At 36.8% G+C, this 17,429-nt stretch overlaps 1 protein-coding gene and 1 long non-coding RNA gene across 5 annotated transcripts in view; one reads left to right on the forward strand and one right to left on the reverse strand.

Annotated features, from left to right (window-relative positions):
- LOC138700628 (uncharacterized) overlaps positions 1-17,429 on the reverse strand; it is a 901,578-nt gene that overhangs the window by 163,349 nt on the left and 720,800 nt on the right. The gene's annotated exons all lie outside the window — the stretch shown is intronic.
- Positions 14,958-17,429, forward strand: part of LOC138700555 (adenosine deaminase 2-like) — a 47,762-nt gene continuing 45,290 nt past the window's right edge. For all 3 annotated transcript variants that reach the window (XM_069827142.1, XM_069827153.1, XM_069827147.1), the window contains exon 1: positions 14,958-15,159. The gene's annotated coding sequence lies outside the window, so the exon portion shown is untranslated. The remainder of the gene's footprint in view (positions 15,160-17,429) is intronic.

Raw genomic sequence — 17,429 nt, forward strand, 5'->3', positions numbered from 1 at the left:
TGTTGGGAAAAACGTAGAGAAAACCCAATGAGGTAATCAGCCCAAACAGAAAACGAACCCACGACCGTGCAGCTCCGGATTTACAGACAAGTACCTCTGCCGACTGAGCTGGACCAGTGGCAATTAGGCCTAATTACTTGAAATAAACAACACTCAGCAATGATCTAATCCAAATGAAATCAGACGATTATCTCCATTATTTTATGTTTTCCTCGTTTGAGATGGGCAGGGCATGTAGCACGTATGGGCGAATCCAGAAATGCATATGCAGTGTTAGTTGGGAGATCGGAGGGAAAAAGACATTTGGGAAGGCCGAGACGTAGATGGGAGGATAATATCGAAATGGATTTGAGGGAGGTGGAATATGATGATAGAGATTGGATTAATCTTGCACTGGATAGGGACCGATGGCGGGCTTATGTGAGGGCGGCAATGAACCTGCGGGTTCCTTAAAAGCCATTTATTTGCAAGTAAGTATTTTATGTTTTCCTTGTAACAAAATAAGTGACAAATGAAAGAGTAGACTATAGGAAAACCGAAACAGAAACAACTTCGTTACAGAAATTATTTATTACCTTTATTATTTCCGCATTTTGTTCTGAGTTTCCGCTTCGAGCACACAAAAATCATCATAAAGGACCAGGATGACAGATAGTATGAAAATAATTTCAGACCTCTGTTCTTTAAAGTACTAGCCTACAGATGTTACTAGTTTCAAATCCCTTTACTGTAGTAGAGATATGGTTTTTACTTGATTATTTAACGGCGCTATATCAATTTACTGAGTTATTTAGCGTCAATGAAATTGGTGATAGCGAGATAGTATTTGGCGAAATGAGGCCGAGAATTCGTCATAGATTACCTCACATTCGTCTTACGGTTGGAGAAACCTCGGAAAAAACACAACCAGGTAATCAGCACAAGCGGGAATCGAACCAACCCCCGAGCGCAACTCGGGATCGGAAGACAAACGCGCTACCGTCTGAGCTACGCCGGTGGCTAGAGAAATGTTAGGAGAACAATTGAAGATATAACATTCTAAATGTGCTAAGCGCCAAAAACAATTTTCTACGATAATGATGAAAAACAGACTACGAAATGCATGTTGAAATACATACAACACCGTCTTTTGATGCACGATTGAGACACAGTTGAACTACGACAAAAAAAAAAAACAATTATTTTGTATGATATTCTCATATGGATATTCCTCTCTTAGATTGAATAAAATGAAATTTGAAAAATTGGCACTTAGCACATTTATAATATTAGGCCTTCAATTAGTTTCTCTTCAACGGTCTGATTTGACGAGAATGAAATTTACTTACAATCTCATTAAAACCAATTAACATCTATGAATATTTGTATCACTCTTAAAGCGCGATTTTCATAAATAAAAATAATTTATCAAATATAATTACATATTCGAATAGCTATTATATGTGATTTTGTGCAAAATTAATTAAAATATAAACTTAAGTTGTGTAATTTATAAATTAAGCCGACTGTTAGATCGTTCAAATGCATCACTAATTGGAAGACAGAAATTATTAAACTTACTACTTAATACTCGCCATGGTTGTTAACTCACTTCTTCCACTGTGACACCAGGTTCATTAAATCTCTGTAGCCTGGAACAGGGTTGCCAGATGATTTCAGACTAATATCGCCAACTATAGTACACCAACAAGGTGCCAGAATGTAGCCAATTATCTCTGAAGTTGATAGTGAAAGGAATAATAAACATGAAAAAAACTACAGTGTAATTATGAACATAACCATTTATGCAAATCTAGCTTTCAGGTAAAGCTCCCTGTGAAGCAGACTTCAATAATTTCTATTCATTCATAAATTTGTAATGCTTTTATTGTTAATATTATTTAAAACAAAAATACAGGATCATTAAATGCATTATTCAGCTATGATGTGTATCCTTGATACTTGAATTTTGCTGTTTGTTCAACAGCTATTGTTTACAGATATTATCAATACATACTTTACAAATTGCTTCATTGGAATTTTCCTTAAAATCTGTAGCCCCTTGAAGCCAGCCTGAAAATATTATTATTTTTTCATTAGGTGTGTCTATAGCCTAATGGCTCATTTCTTAAAATGGTAGTGATTTTGAATTATGACTAAATATCGGTACCGAATTTTGAGGCTTGAATACATAATTTTAATTAAACTACAATATTATTTTTAGGCCAAGCCGCTTCTCCCACTCATTATACTTTCTGCACCTCTCATATTTCGGAATCTTCTACATACACGTTACCACAGTTAAAGAAAGCAATCAAGAGAATGAATCTGCTAAATGCTAATAGGCCCGCTAAATCGCTGAATTCCCGCTATTATTAATTATCGGCTTACTGCTCAACATCGTTTCTATTAATTATAGAAATTTAGAAATAAAGCATAGAAATGGATTTCATGTAAATTACTTTAAACTAAAAGTTAATCCATTAATGTAATATATTTATATGCATTAATTCTATTTAATTATATTATTTAAACATCATTGTACATGACAGATCATACACGTTGTAGATCCCAGAGCCAGAACCTGGGGAAGTTTTCTACGCTACCTTGAACGTTAATCGGGACTACAATAACTGACGAATATTTACGTTCTGAAGAATATTACGTACACTGAAAAAAAAATGTTTAATTAAATTATTTTTATAATTTTAACATTAAAGACGTCAGAAAAGTAGCCAGATCGCCAAGTGGAAATTTTCGTCCCCACAAGGAACATAAAAGGCACCAGAATGGCGACAAGTAGCCACATCTGGCAACTCTGGCCAGGAAGCGAATCAGTGTTTAACAGCATTTTGCATTGCTTCGTCCAAGGGAAATATGGTCCTCTTCAGGCATCTTCAAATCGCCAAGAATGTGGAAATCGTATGGAGATAAATATAGGCTGCAAAGGAGGGACGTGGTAGGGTTTCCGAGAGAAATAATTGCAAATCGTCCCTTGCTGATCAGAAAATGTGAGCTCGAACATTGTCATGGAGCAAAATCACTCTTCTTGTCAAAAGGCATGAGAATTTATTCCTGATATTTTGTTTAAGATGCCAGAGAGTGTCTGTAAACAGTTGGACATTGATCATTTTGTCCAGGTTCTAAAAATTCCACTACCAATTGAGCTCGATAATTGAAAATATATATATATATATATATATATATATATATATATATATATATATATATAATAGGCCCATCACTTTCCATGCATTTTCTTGCAACTTGAGCTCTTTAGGGCTAGGGAAACCGTAGAGTCTCCATTTCATCCTAGACCATCAAGAGTGTAGTAGCTCAAAATTATGGCACCAGGCTTCGTCGTCACCTGTCAAAATGCGATGCAAAAACTGATCACCTTGAAATAGGCTGTAGACGAGTAACAATACAACGAACAAAAATCTCATCGGCCATAGTAAGCACATTGAATTACAACTTAATTATATAATAGCAAAATTTAAACTCAAAATTCCCAAAGTTTCATACCCGTTATATTATTATTTCAGATACCCATTCACAAGGATCGTCCGAGGTAGCAGTGTATAATCATTAAAATATTACCCAGCTGCAACATTATAATGCCAAAAATGTGTTGTGACTTAATTTAAACATAATTATACGTAATAAGTACAGCCCTGTCTTCAGTCACTTTGAATACAAGTTAGGTATAAGTCGAGCATTTCTAACCTCGCTGTGTACGGAGAGCCCTGTAAATCAAAACAGAGCAAGCAGCAGCGAATCAGTCTCCCCGGTACTGTACTATGTGTTTACATCTTGCGTCTCTGTGTGTGTACATTGTAAACAGTAGGTATGATATATTTTACAGTAGTCATACAACAAATTATTCTTTTATAAGACTCAATAAGAATAAAGTATTTACTTTAATATTATAGATTTTTTTATCCTACAGAATAATAGCTGTAATAATGACAATTAATATTTGAGGACCAAGGACCCGGGTTCGATCCCCGGCGCCGGAGCGAATTTTTCTCCTCAAATATTAATTGTCAATATTACAGATATTATTCTGTAGGATAAAAAAATCTATAATATTCTCATAGCTGCAGTGCATAAGTATATTTGTACAGATCACTGTGCACGTAACTGCGGAATCCCGGCTAAACAAGTCACTCAGCTGAGTGCGCTCCTAGTATAATGGCAGTTGACATTGGATATATACGTCAACATATATGCCTAACTTGGAGTCAGGTCACAGAGGGAAACAATGAAGGAGGAAAGATCGTTCCGGTGCTGTGGATTGAATTCGGCGTAACTCAATGATCAGAGCGCTTGGTACGTAGAACCAAGGACCTGGGTTCGATCCCCGGCGCCGGAGCGAATTTTTCTCCTCAAATATTAATTCTCCTCAAATATTATTTATTTTAAGTCAAACAAATATTATTTTTACAATAAATATATTACATACTGTAGACGTCGCACAAGTTGGAATTATTAATTGAAAGACAATGCGAAACCTTTATTAAGTTTTATAGTTTTCCAATAAAACTTTCACCTTGTTGTCAATTCGTCTTCCTAGCATATGAAATAGGAATTCACCACTCACCCCTTAGCCCTGGCTACACTGTATGCAAGTGAGAGTGTATGCATCTTCTTCTTTTTCTAAAATTTTGCAATCTGATTACAATAGGAGCCAGTCTGCTGTTTTGACCACTACATTTGAAGCGGTGAGATCAATAACCATTTACACAAGTTTCGAGAAAAGTGCAAAAAAACTTTTTTTTTTATTTCTCACCTAATTATTATTTTTTGCACGTAATATTTCTGGTTGTTTTAACGATCAAGACAAAGTAGTATACCAACCTTTAAAGTCTTAACAGTTTTGGAAATATCCAAAATTTAATTTCAAATTTGCAAAACAATTAATGACTAGCAGTGGGCTTGAATGGTTATTCATCTCACCGCTTCATTTTCTTTACTGAGTTTCTAAATGAAGCTTGTGTGTCTAGTTTTATAAAGAAAAAAAATCAGATTTCTGTGCTCTGTGAAAAGTGAAAACTCTATTATGTAATATGATAATTTGAGAGTAAACTGGGTGAAATGTTTGGATTTAAATTGAACGATCGTGGAGAAGTTCTTGACAGAAAAAAGTTCTTTCGTGTTCAGTGATGGAGGAAACATTGTTAGTAAACGTAGAGCGGCACTTAATTCGAAGCATGTGAATGCTCTCACGTGTTTAAAATCATGGAGGCAGTATTAACTAGGTGAATCTTCATACCTTTTTATTTGTGTTTGTCTCAAAAATCCCGCGAGAAATTGACACAATAAATTATAAGCCTACATAATAAATATGTTAGTAAATAACTAAAATAGTACTGTTTTGTAATATAACAATACAGTATAAATAGGTATACTACATTTTATACTTATGCTTATCACCGAACACAAATTAAATTTAACAATACCAATTAAAATGGATTTGTGGGAGGTGGGATATGATGGTAGGAATTGGATTAAACTTGCTCAGGATAGGGACCGATGGCGGGCTTATATGAGGGCGGCAATGAACCTCCGATTCTCTACAAGCCATTTGTAAGTAAGTATACCCATGTAATTTACGTTGACCTGAAGATGAGCAGTTATTGATCTAAAACGTTAATCCATATTGAAATGCTTATAACCCATTATTCTAAATGATAAGTTTTTAGACGGAAAAAATTGTCAAATAAATCTTTATTAGTAGATCATAACTTATCTGAAAATATGACATTAAAATTTCTGGTTGGGACAAGTTACTTGGTAAGGTTTATTCTGGAGATTTCCCTCAATCTTTCGGCGCTGAACCCTGGATTCATTTCGCTGGCATTATCACCTTCGTCTAATTCAGGCACTAAATAACTATAGCAGTTGATAGAGCGTGGTAAAATAACTAATTAGAAAAGTGCATCAATATCATAAGTTGAATTGGAATCAAATAGGGTATCGTTACTTTCACGCAGCGTTATCCAACACACACACACACACACACACACACACACACACACACACACACACACACACACACACACACACACACACACACACAACATACATTTTTAAGTATTTATTTTCTCTCACTGCTGTATATGTCAACAGCTTTAATCCGTTATGAATGTATTATTGTTCCTCTTAAAGTATCTCGAACTTTCAGTCCACTATAGCCTGCAAGTAGATATTAAGTCTAATTTACGAAGATGGTGTTCTCAATCATGTCAACAATAGAATTTAATGAGCAGATGTACATTTGGATGTCTTAATATGCAGTAGTTATCCTTCATACAAACTTGTTTATAATCATAAGAGTTTGTGTCCTCTAGACTTCAAACTTAAATGGCACGACTTACAACATAAACTGTATTTTAGTGTGTGTACACTCTTCCATAACATAAACTAAGCCGCATATCGTTAACTTCTTAGTAACTTCAGAGTTTTGTTATTCTAAACAAGCTCATATTTCAGTCTAGCTTAAACTCGTGCAAAAGAACTATGAAACTAATTTATACATAACTTGAAAAGTTTAAGCAACAACAATTTCATACCAAATGCCTGTACTGGGGAGATTGCTACGAAAACACTTCTTCACTAACTCGTGCGTGATTCATTGAGAAGGTGAGCTACCAAGCAAGTTTGTAATAACCTTATCCATTTCTTTTTACATTCTTCTCGGAGAAAGTTTTGTGATGTTGCACAAAACTTTGATTTTAAGATTTTCGAGAAAATATGTTTTCCAGCATCACAGATTTTGTTTGCCTGGCTGCCTGTCCCTCTTTCCACAGGTATACAGCAATTTCACCCAGATATTAGACGGATTTTGTTCATATTCAGTACTTCTGAGTCAAATTATTCAGAAGTAATGCAAATAAAGCAATGGCTAATCATTTTAGTATAAAGTTAATAGGTCTTTACTTTAAACAAAAGACAAGAAATAGCGACGAAAAATCAACTCGAAAGATAGTTTAATTTGTTTCTTCCATAAGATGAAATAAACGAAAATATCTGCACAATACTGCACGATTCCAGAACACTCCCAGTTTATTTTCGTAGGAATTAATTGAGCGTTTCTGTCGGATGCTTTTCCAATTCACTGCGGGCTGAAGCAATGAGATGCACTATCACCTTTACTTTCTAACTTCGCTCTAGAATATGCCATTCAGAAAGTCCAGGATAACAGAGAGGGTTTGGAATTGAACAGGTTACATCAGCTGCTTGTCTATGTGGATGACATGAATATGTTAGGAGAAAATCCACAAACGATTAGAGAAAACACGGAAATGTTACTTGAATAAAGTAAAGCGACAGGTTTGAAAGTAAATCCAGAAAAGACAAAGTACACGATTATGTCTCGTGACCAGAATATTGTACGAAATGAAAATATAAATACTGTATTGGAATTTAGCCTTCAAAGAGGTGGAAAAATAAAATTCATATAGCTTGAAGCAACAGTAACAAATATAAATGACACTTGGGAGGAAATTAAACGCAGAATAAATATGGGAAATGCCTGTTATTATTCGGTTGAGAAGCTTTTGTCGTCTAGTCTGCTGCAAAAAAAAAAAAAAAAAAAAAAAAAAAAAAAAAAAAAAAAAAAAAAAAAAAGAAAGTTACAATTCATGAAATAGTTATATTACCAGTTGTTCTGTATGGTTGTGAAACTTGGACTCTCACTTTAAGAGAGAAACAGAGATTAAGGGTATTTGAGAATAAGGTTCTTAGAAAAATATTTGGAGCTAAGAGGGATGAAGTTACAGGGGAATGGAGAAAGTTACACAACGCAGAACTACGCGCATTCTATTCTTCACCTGACATAAATAGGAACATTAAATCCAGACGTTTGAGATAGGCAGGGCATATAGTACGTATAGGCGAATCCAGAAATGTATATAGAGTGTTAGTTGGGAGCCCGGAGGGGAAAAGACTTTTGGTGAGGCCGAGACGTAGATGGGAAGATTATATTAAAATGGATTTGAGGGAGGTGGGATATGATGATAGAAACTGGATTAATCTTGCACAGGATAGGGACCGATGGCGGGCTTATGTGAGGGCGGCAATGAACCTCCGTGTTCCTTAAAAGCCCTGAGAGGCAGAGTGGGATAACAAAAATTTATTAATTTTGAGTTCCAGCTAGGTTCTCTTCTATAAGGTTGTTAGCTATTAATGAAGTGACATAATTTTGTTTCAAATATTACCCAGCAGAAAGCGCTTAGATCTTCTTACACTAACTAGAACCGCCGCGCCAGTCCAGGTGTAGTGGTATAATTCACAACCTCTAAGTTGTCAATGTCTAACTTATTATAAACGTAACATGTATGCCTATAATTTCGGTGGTATTCATTACCGTGCATCCGGAAAGAATACATGTATGCGTGGGATGAAACATTGCGTTAAAGGGTTCTCAAGAAATTGGGTCCTGCTTTATGAAACACATTCAATACCATTGCAAAGAGGTGAAGCATATTATTGCCTATAGCGTTGCATGCACAGAGCAAAATAGAAGCTGGCATTGATTTATAAAACCATTATTGATGATCCCAAAACCAAATTAAAAAAATATAGGCCTACCACAAGTTCATGGTCTCAAATCATTCGTTCGTAATATTGAAACAATTGCAAGGCTTGCATCGATTTTCACATCTGATGACTGATATCGCATTGTTGAAGAATCAAGGAAAAAAAAGTTCGTGGTTCATAAAATGTTCCAAGACGATTTTTTCTACTCGAATCCTCGATTAAGTGTATCACGAAGAGAAAATAAACCGTTCTATGGATTAGGCTTAGTAAAGATCACGGTATGAAGATGTTACATGAAGAATCGCTTAGCGATTCAGTTAGTTTCTCGTAACTGAACCTTGGAAAAAGAACCAGAGGAAAACCTCGCAGATTAATAAATTCAGCCGACTTTGTGAAACTATGAATAAATATCTACTCTATTGCAATTCCTTACAGGGCAACAATTTGATTTATCGTCTTTGAAATTTAAAATGAACTCCAAACAGCTAGGAATTAGCAGCCAAACAGTCATTATTGAAAATAGTTTGTCGCTGAGAGGAATATTTTGCACAGTGACAATGAGTTGTTTTGATTTCTGCCTTCATCACTATTCAGTATTGTTCGTATTAATCACACGTTATATTATTTATATGTCTGCTATTCAACAGTAGAATATAACGAGATTCTCGGTGGGGGTCCTCAGCGACTGGCATGAACGCGCTGCACGTGTCTGGATCTCGAACGGCGTCCCTTTGTCAACTTCACAACTAATTATCAGGTTTGTGAACTGCACGGAAAACTCATGTCAGCCGGTAGCAATTTTTCATATAAAACATTCAAATTGTTCGGCAATGGATCAAATAGACCTATACTTTTCTTGAGCAATGATTGGTGCAGATGTCGTCTCAAATTATTTCGTAATGTAGGCCTATGAGATATTTCGTTTATACGATAGCATTGTGCCCTGGTTCCCAACCTGTGGCCCGCGGATCCCCAAGGGACTGCGAGTAATTCGAAATTAGTCCGCAGGAACGAGATATATTTTTCAAATGGCGTTTCAATTAAACTTAACTTCATCGTGTTCTCTGATTTTTCTCAGCTTGAAGGAATATTTGTTTGCTTGCGTCAGACTTGTGAGATATAGAGTTTATCAGAAATGAGATTACCTGAGGGACTTCTCTTAGCTTACAAGTTCAAGTCTAGCCTAGGCCTATCTATCTGTTATCACAGTCTAGTATATACAGTCACGAAGCTTGAGTTGTGAGGGTGCTAGAAACAATAGACTGTGCTGGTACTATTTCGCATTATCTGTAATGAGGCGATATTAGCGATCCTAGTGGTTAGCAACTATCTATGGATGCATATTTACTACGTATTGACCTTCGTGACTGTATATACTAAACTGTGCTGTTACTTTAGATTTTTAAATTCTTTGAATTCAATTTTCAGAGTCCAGCTTTAGGTGTTCATCGTTCAGGATAAGATTGAAGCAATGATAAAGAAATTACACTTGTGGTCTAGCTGTGTTATCAATCGATTAATTTCCCACTCTAAGTAAGTTCCTAGCAACAAATGGTGATGAACTCTTGTCCGATATCGTTGTGAGTATGAAGAACATCTTGATTTATTAACATTAATTAAGGGAATGTTTTCCTTCGTGCAATCGAAAAAACAATTGAGTGAAAACCCTTCTGTGTGACAAAAAATAGTTCGTCCGTCAAGGAAGAAGAGAAATTGTTACTTATTATCGTGTTTCCGACAATGACCTTGTTGCAATATTATCTGCATTCACCCATGTTTTCCGATCTATAACACAACACCTAAACGTCATTTGCATCAACATAGCTACTTGTGTCCAGTGTAACTTACCGTACATTTTCTATTGGTCTCCATGAATAATTATTGATATAGATGTAAATATAATGTTTAGCTTAACTTACAACTTAAGAGTATCTACAATTGAACCAGACTTTGGTAAAAACTGCCAGCTACAAGGCAATATCAACCATCCCAATAACAACCTTAAGGCTGAAAATTTGAAACTGAAATTTAATATAGTTACCAATTCATTAAGGATACTTAATTCACTACAATTACATTATGAAAATATGTAATGCTTAGAATATATTTATGGGCCAAAATTATGCAAACATTTTTGGAGATCCGCCAACATGAAGTAGGAACTTTAAGGGGTCCATGACACTCAAAAGGTTGGGAACCACTGGGCCCTGCACTACCATTATGAATTGCACATATTTAGCTTTACCCTTCTCTTTCGTACCTCTTCTATTTTCATCCTTCCCCTTGTTCTTTCTTTTCCTTCCGCTGTCCATTTTTCATCTCTTATTTTTCTCTTCCATCTCCTGTTCTTTCCTTACAATTCTTATTATACTTACTCTCAATCGTGCCCATCCTCCCCACTTAGTGTCTTTCCCCCCTTTCCTGTACTCCCTCCCCTTCCTCCCCCACCTTTCTCTCCAGCATTGTGTCATTCCTCTCCACTTCGTCTCCTTCCTCCCCAACTTCGTTTCCTTCCTCACCGCTTCATATCCTTCTTCCTCGCTTCGTATCCTTCATCTCCACTTCATGTTCTTCCTCCCCTCTTCGTGTTCTTACCTACCCACTTCGTGTCCTTCCTCTCCATTCTCAGGTCCCTCCTGCGCTTTTATTTTCCTTCCTCTCCCTTTTCGTATCCTTTCTCCCCGTCTTCGTTTACTTCCTTCCCGCTTCGTGTCCTTCTTTCCCGCTTCGTGTCCTTCTTTCCCGCTTCATGTCCTTTCTCTCCATCCTCAAGTCCCTCCTCCGATCTTAGTGTCCTTCCTCTTCCATTTCGTGTCCTTCCTCCCCTCTTCGTGTCTTTCATCCTCTCTTCGTGTCCTTCCTTCCCTCTTCGTTTCCTTCCTCTCCCTCGTCGTTTCCTTCCTCTCCATTCCCTAGTCCCTCTCCCCTCTTCATGTCTTCCTATCCCTCTTCGTGTCCTTCCTCTCCATCCTCTAGTCCCTCTCCGCTCTCATGTCCTTTCTTTCTTTCCTCGTGTCCTTCATCTCCCTCCTCTTGTAGTTTCCCTCTTTCCTCGTATCCTTCTCTTCCCTCCCCGCGTCCTTCCTCTCATTCCTCGTGTCTTTACTCTTCCCCTTCGTGCCCTTCTTTTTCTTTTCGTGTCCTTCCTCTCCGTGTTCTTATTCTTCCCCTTCATTCTCTTGTCCTTACTCTCACTCGTCCTTCTCAGTCCACGAGTCCTTCCTCTCATTCCTCGTGTTTCTCCTCTCTCTCCCTGTTCTTCCTCTCACTCCTCCTATCCTTCCTCTCACCTCTCCTGTCCTTAGGCTACTCTTCCGATTCGTGTTCTTATTCTTCCTCCTCCTGGCCTTAATATTGCTCTTCTCCTCGTGTTCTTTTTCTTCCTTTTCGTGTTCTTCCTCTCAGTCTCTGTGTTCTTATTCTTCCACTTTGTGTCCTTTCTCTTCCTCTTCGTGTCCTTTTTTTCTTTTTCGTGTTCTTCCTTTTAGTCTTTGCGTCGGTATTTTTCTTCATATGCTTGCTTTCTCCTTCTGCACTTCATTGACTTCACTTCACAGTTCAATCCATCATTTTCGACACTATTCCAGATGATCTGAATGAAGGGGGAGAGCAACGGTGAATTGTTTAATGGTTGAGTGTGGATTTTTTCCATTGCTAATTTTCAAAAATTGTAGCACAACGTTTCGAAGAGTGGATCTCTCTTCGTCAAGTCAAAACCTACTGTGGGGATCGTTCCAAACAGCTACCCTGTCTGACTGATCATTCAGACAGGCTAGCTGTTTGTAACGATCCCCACAGTAGGTTTTCACCTGACGACGAAGAGAGATCCACTCTTCGAAACGTTGTGTTACAATTTTTGAAAATTAGCAATGGGAAAAGTCCAAACTCAACCATTAAACTATTCCAGATCCTTAAATTTTTAAGTCAGAATTTTAAATAAATATTTTGGTATTCTACTTAATTTTTATGCGTAGTTATATGTATATTTATTATTACTGATTCTTAAACAAACGACATCAAAAAACCCTTCTTTAGGAGATACAAGCAGAAAATGTAGATGCTATTGCTCGTCTTCGATTGTCGTCGTACGTTATATCAGAGTGATAATCAATATGATGAACAAAATTCACAGAAAAATGGCAGGTTATGACTATGAAAACGACCTTTGCGAAAAATTGCTCCAATATTTAACATATGACCACGAAAAATTGCATTTTGAAATTTCAATCCGGGTTTCTTCACATGGAAAACCGACATTCTAGCGCCATCCTGGCCACACAGAAGTAGAGTACAGTAAGTTATTTCGAAATAATTTACTATGCATGCCATCTTCTACAACATCTGTTTTAGTTAGAATTAAATTCTATTGATTCGATTTTGTTTAACGTTGCTCTTCAAACTACATAGAGCAGTTAGTAGCGTTTGACTTAGTTCCGTGCCTACGTCATACCTCATTTCGCAAACGGAAAAAAGGAGCAAACGTCGGCGTTAATCTTAGCGTACAATGTAACCCTTTTGTTACTGAAAACATAAACAGATATTTAAAACTGATAATAATGACTATAACTTGTCTTACAAGAATTGTTTAAATTGTTGTCCCCGAGCAAACGACTCACTCTCGGCATTTGCGTTTAAATTTTCTGTTAAAAAGCATAAATTCCTCAGAAATTATTAAGCGAATTACAGTATCAACTGATATTTTATTTCATTTCATTTCCTCTCTTGTGTGAGGTTTATTCTTAGAAACGCTGTCTTTTAAGTTCCGTCTCAAGAATTACACGGAATGAGATCGGGGCTACGAGATGGCCACAACCCAGTCTCAAAAATTTCTGAAATAAGATCTAATGATTCGTAAGCATGATGAGTATTAGCAGAATCCTGCTGAAATAAATTATTGCTGGCATTTAATATCTATTAGTTTTTTTCGAAAAAAAAATCTTAATATTTCTGTTCGATATTCTGTGTGCAAACCACATTTCATACTAATCTTTTCATTACGTAATGAATTCAGACACAAGCCGGGTGTTTTCTGCTCTCCAGTACTGGCTACTTTATGAAGTAACATGGCCGCGTAATTCGAACCATGCTTCATCTGAAATTATGATTAATTTTGAATACACTTTTCTATCCGTAACACTCTCCAGCATCCAGTTAATCCCTACAAAATCGGATTCTATTCGCTTGATCGCGCGGTAGCAATTCATGAAATATCGTAATTTTATAGGATTTAATTTGAGCAGTTTGATGCTGAAGATTTTCAAACGTCTATTTACTGAGCACGTCGACAGAGAGATTTTTAATGGGGTATGTTCTAGTTGTTCACCTATTTCACCTAATTTTTCTTGCACAAGAACTCTGCATCTGGTGCTAGCTTTTTTTTTTTTTTTTTCGTTAAGACAACCTGTTTATCATAATTTTTTAAAAACTTAACGAAAATTTTTCTATTGGGAACAAGATTTCCAGGATATTTTCTTACGAATTGCCTTACCTTTGATCTGCACAAGTTTGGTTTTACATACACATCATACATAAAAACTCTTTGTTCTACAATGTGGGAGGGAAGTAACTGGGTATTATTAAATAGCTGTAGAATGGGCCACGGACCTACTCCTCACTCCCTATAAAGTTTCCAGTATTTTTCAAATATGATTTTTTGACAAAGATGTCCTAGCTCAGCTTTCATATATTACATATTATATTACCCCGTTAAACGAGCTAGGTTACTCGACTCTACTCGCACTATGAAACGACACTACCTTTCAATGTGCGGACTTAAAACTCCCGGCGCTTCATCCTGCGGTCTTGCCTTAACCTTCGAACATCTCACGTGTTACACGAGTGAGTTTACTCGGCTCCACTTGCATTGCGAAAGGACAAAGTATCTCTGATTGTGCACATTTACACCTTCCAGCATTCTTCTTCCGATCTTGCAGTCAGCTCATTATACGCCTCCCTCTCTGCCTCCGTATGTGGTAGCTAATAGGTTATGTCCATTTTCGACTTTTTTCCCCTTCAAAATTTTCTAGAGCTCTTTCAGTGGAGCAGCGAAACCCGAAGTGAGATAAGTCGCTAATAGACTTGGAGTTCACATAATTCAGTTCTTCTCAGTCCCGAACTCCCTTGCAGGACGCGTTTTCGCGCACGTTTTAAAGTTTTTACTCCAATTTCCCTCTTTCAATTCATTCTAAACATATGCCATTTCCATGACACCGATTTCTTAGCCAATAAATATAACTTGTCATTTATAAATACTGTAATAACCTACTGATACGGTGGCGTTATGTTATCAGTAATGCCAGTTCCCAAAAGGAGAGCTTTACCCGCAAAGTCAGTCTATTGTGTAACTTCTGTTATCAATGGCCGATACAGACACAATCACAATATCATCACAAATATAAAGGAGTAGATGTATTACTATCTCTTCTATCGAGAGAATGAGTAGTTGTTATCAGTGTGCACGGCGAGGTTGCAATGCTGTAAAATATTTCGAGTAAACTTTCTAAACCTGTATAACGTTTTTGCTTCCAACAATTTTCTTCGCCAATTTTAAGCTGCAGACGTACTACTATTTACATTACATCGCAGTGAATACATTTTACGTCTAGTTACAACTTCAAGACGAAGACGGGCTCATAGGTAGGTAACTGAAAATAAGTAATTGCTTCTAATTTTAGATAGATTACTTTGCAAGGAACTTAGTTAATTTTAATCAACTTGTTTCATTATAATGCATATTTGTAGCAATGAAAATGTGATTGCGAGTGTGCCGGGTTATTAATTAATCACTCTTAAAATAAATATGAAATATAACGATGGTGTTTGGGTAAAGGAGTTTAAGCCATAAAGAAAGTTTTGAGGTAAATGGAAATCAAACTTCGTACTCTTACTGAAAATCAGGCAATAGCTTTACAAAAATTAAAACACATCAATGATAGTATATTTTGATTTTTACACACTAAACATTGAACTAATTGAACGGGTTACATTAGCTTCTTGTCTATGCGGATGACGTGAATATGTTAGGAGAAAATTCACAAACGATTAGGGAAAACACGGGAATTTTACTTGAAGCAAGTAAAGCGATAGTTTTGAAAGTAAATCCCGAAAAGTCAAAGTATATGATTATGTCTCATTACCAGAATATTGGACGAATTGATTACGAAAGAAAATCAAAGTTGGAAATGAGTGCTACAATGGAAGAATTTGGTAGCAAGCACGTCATTAGGAAAGAAGAGAATGTATTTTATCAGAAAGAATGAACAAATTTTCATTTTAAATACTTAAAATGTGTAATCATTGATTTAGTGTGTAGAGATTCGTGGAGCACGCGCTCATAATGGGTTTTATTTTAAACTTGTTCCGAAATTTATTTTTTTTTCCATTTGTTAATTCCAAACTATAGGTAATTGGATCTAACGTACGGTATCCAGATGCGTTTTACTTATAAAAATCAAAGGCAGACAAAATATTTCGGGCGCAAGGTAGCAATTGTATGTGAAGCCTGAATTGTTTATTGAGTTCAAACTTTTTTAAGGCTTCGATTTCTTTTATGTCATTACGACTAATAAATTAATAATGTTAACAAAAGCGGTTGTAGGAAGAAATTGTGCTTTTTAAATTAACGTCGTTACATTTGTTACGCATCTCAAGGTATTGTCCTAATTTGCTTCAGAGCGTCCCTGAGAGCGTGTTTGCATTGCATAGATATTTAATATTGTTTAATATATTTAATTGCCTATGATTGAGGTTCTGGCTGATATGTACAGTATATCTACTATCAGGCAATACATCTCACTTGATGATATGTGTCAGAGGAAGAACATTATTACTTGTATGCATCTGACGTTTGATTAGTGTAATATATAGCTAATCGGCGATGTATGCAGTGGAGGGGAAAGGAACTGGCCACCCTACCCTATTATCTCCTGGCCTAGTTGCCTCATAAGTGGTGCCTTGTTGTTATCACTTATAAGGTTCACACTTGTCTTCGGATAGTTGACTATACAACAATAACAATATATTGGAGTAAAATGTGTTTATCTTAGCTCGAATGATTTCCTCATTGCATGTTTGGACGAAATGTGGTTGCTCCTGAAAATTAAGGAGTTGACTCTTGATTATTGTTATTTTCTTTAATTTTCGTCTATACCTAGAAAAAATTATCTTTTATTACATTTTATAATCTGCCTTTAAATGTATAATTTATTATTGTTGTTATTAAATTCAAGTGGTACATCTATTCCTGTTGTTCACCGACTTATAACCTCTGCGGTTGCTGAGTGGTCAGACTTCCAGCTGTCACGCAGGCGGCCCGGGTTTTTGGAGTTCCGGTCAGATCTGAAAAATCCATAGTGACACTTGTGGCGGACAAGATCAAAGTTGGGTTTTTCTCGGCGTTCTCCCGTTTTACCCCATATTAGGCATCTACATAATTCCGCCACCATTTCTCCATTTTGTCATCATTCCATAGCATTCCTCGATCTCTGGCTAGCGACGCACGGAGGGGGCTGGCCTGGGGACGAGGTGGCTGCCTGCTCGAAACCTGGGTACGCAGCAAACCTTAGTGTAGGCAGCCGGTGTGGGTTTGGGGTTGCGCTTAGCTTGAGGGTTAGCGCAACAGATCGTAACAGGTTGCAGTGCTGGGCCATAGTGTCCCCTCCCTATATTCCATTTCATTCCATTCCATTCACCGACTTCTACACATAGGTACTCGAATAAACAGATGTAGACACACAGTACCGGTGCATACAAGAAGGCAGCTTGGTTCACTGGTGCGTGAACTGTTGTTGACCTGCATTTTGCTCTACGTACGAAGTTAGTGTGATCGATGTACACCTAACTTGTATTCAAAGTAACCAAACGCATAGCTCTAGTTATGAGTAAAGGTAGGAATTTATATCACAACA

Source organism: Periplaneta americana, chromosome 1 (assembly GCF_040183065.1).
Source record: "Periplaneta americana isolate PAMFEO1 chromosome 1, P.americana_PAMFEO1_priV1, whole genome shotgun sequence".
Classification (NCBI taxonomy): domain Eukaryota; kingdom Metazoa; phylum Arthropoda; class Insecta; order Blattodea; family Blattidae; genus Periplaneta; species Periplaneta americana.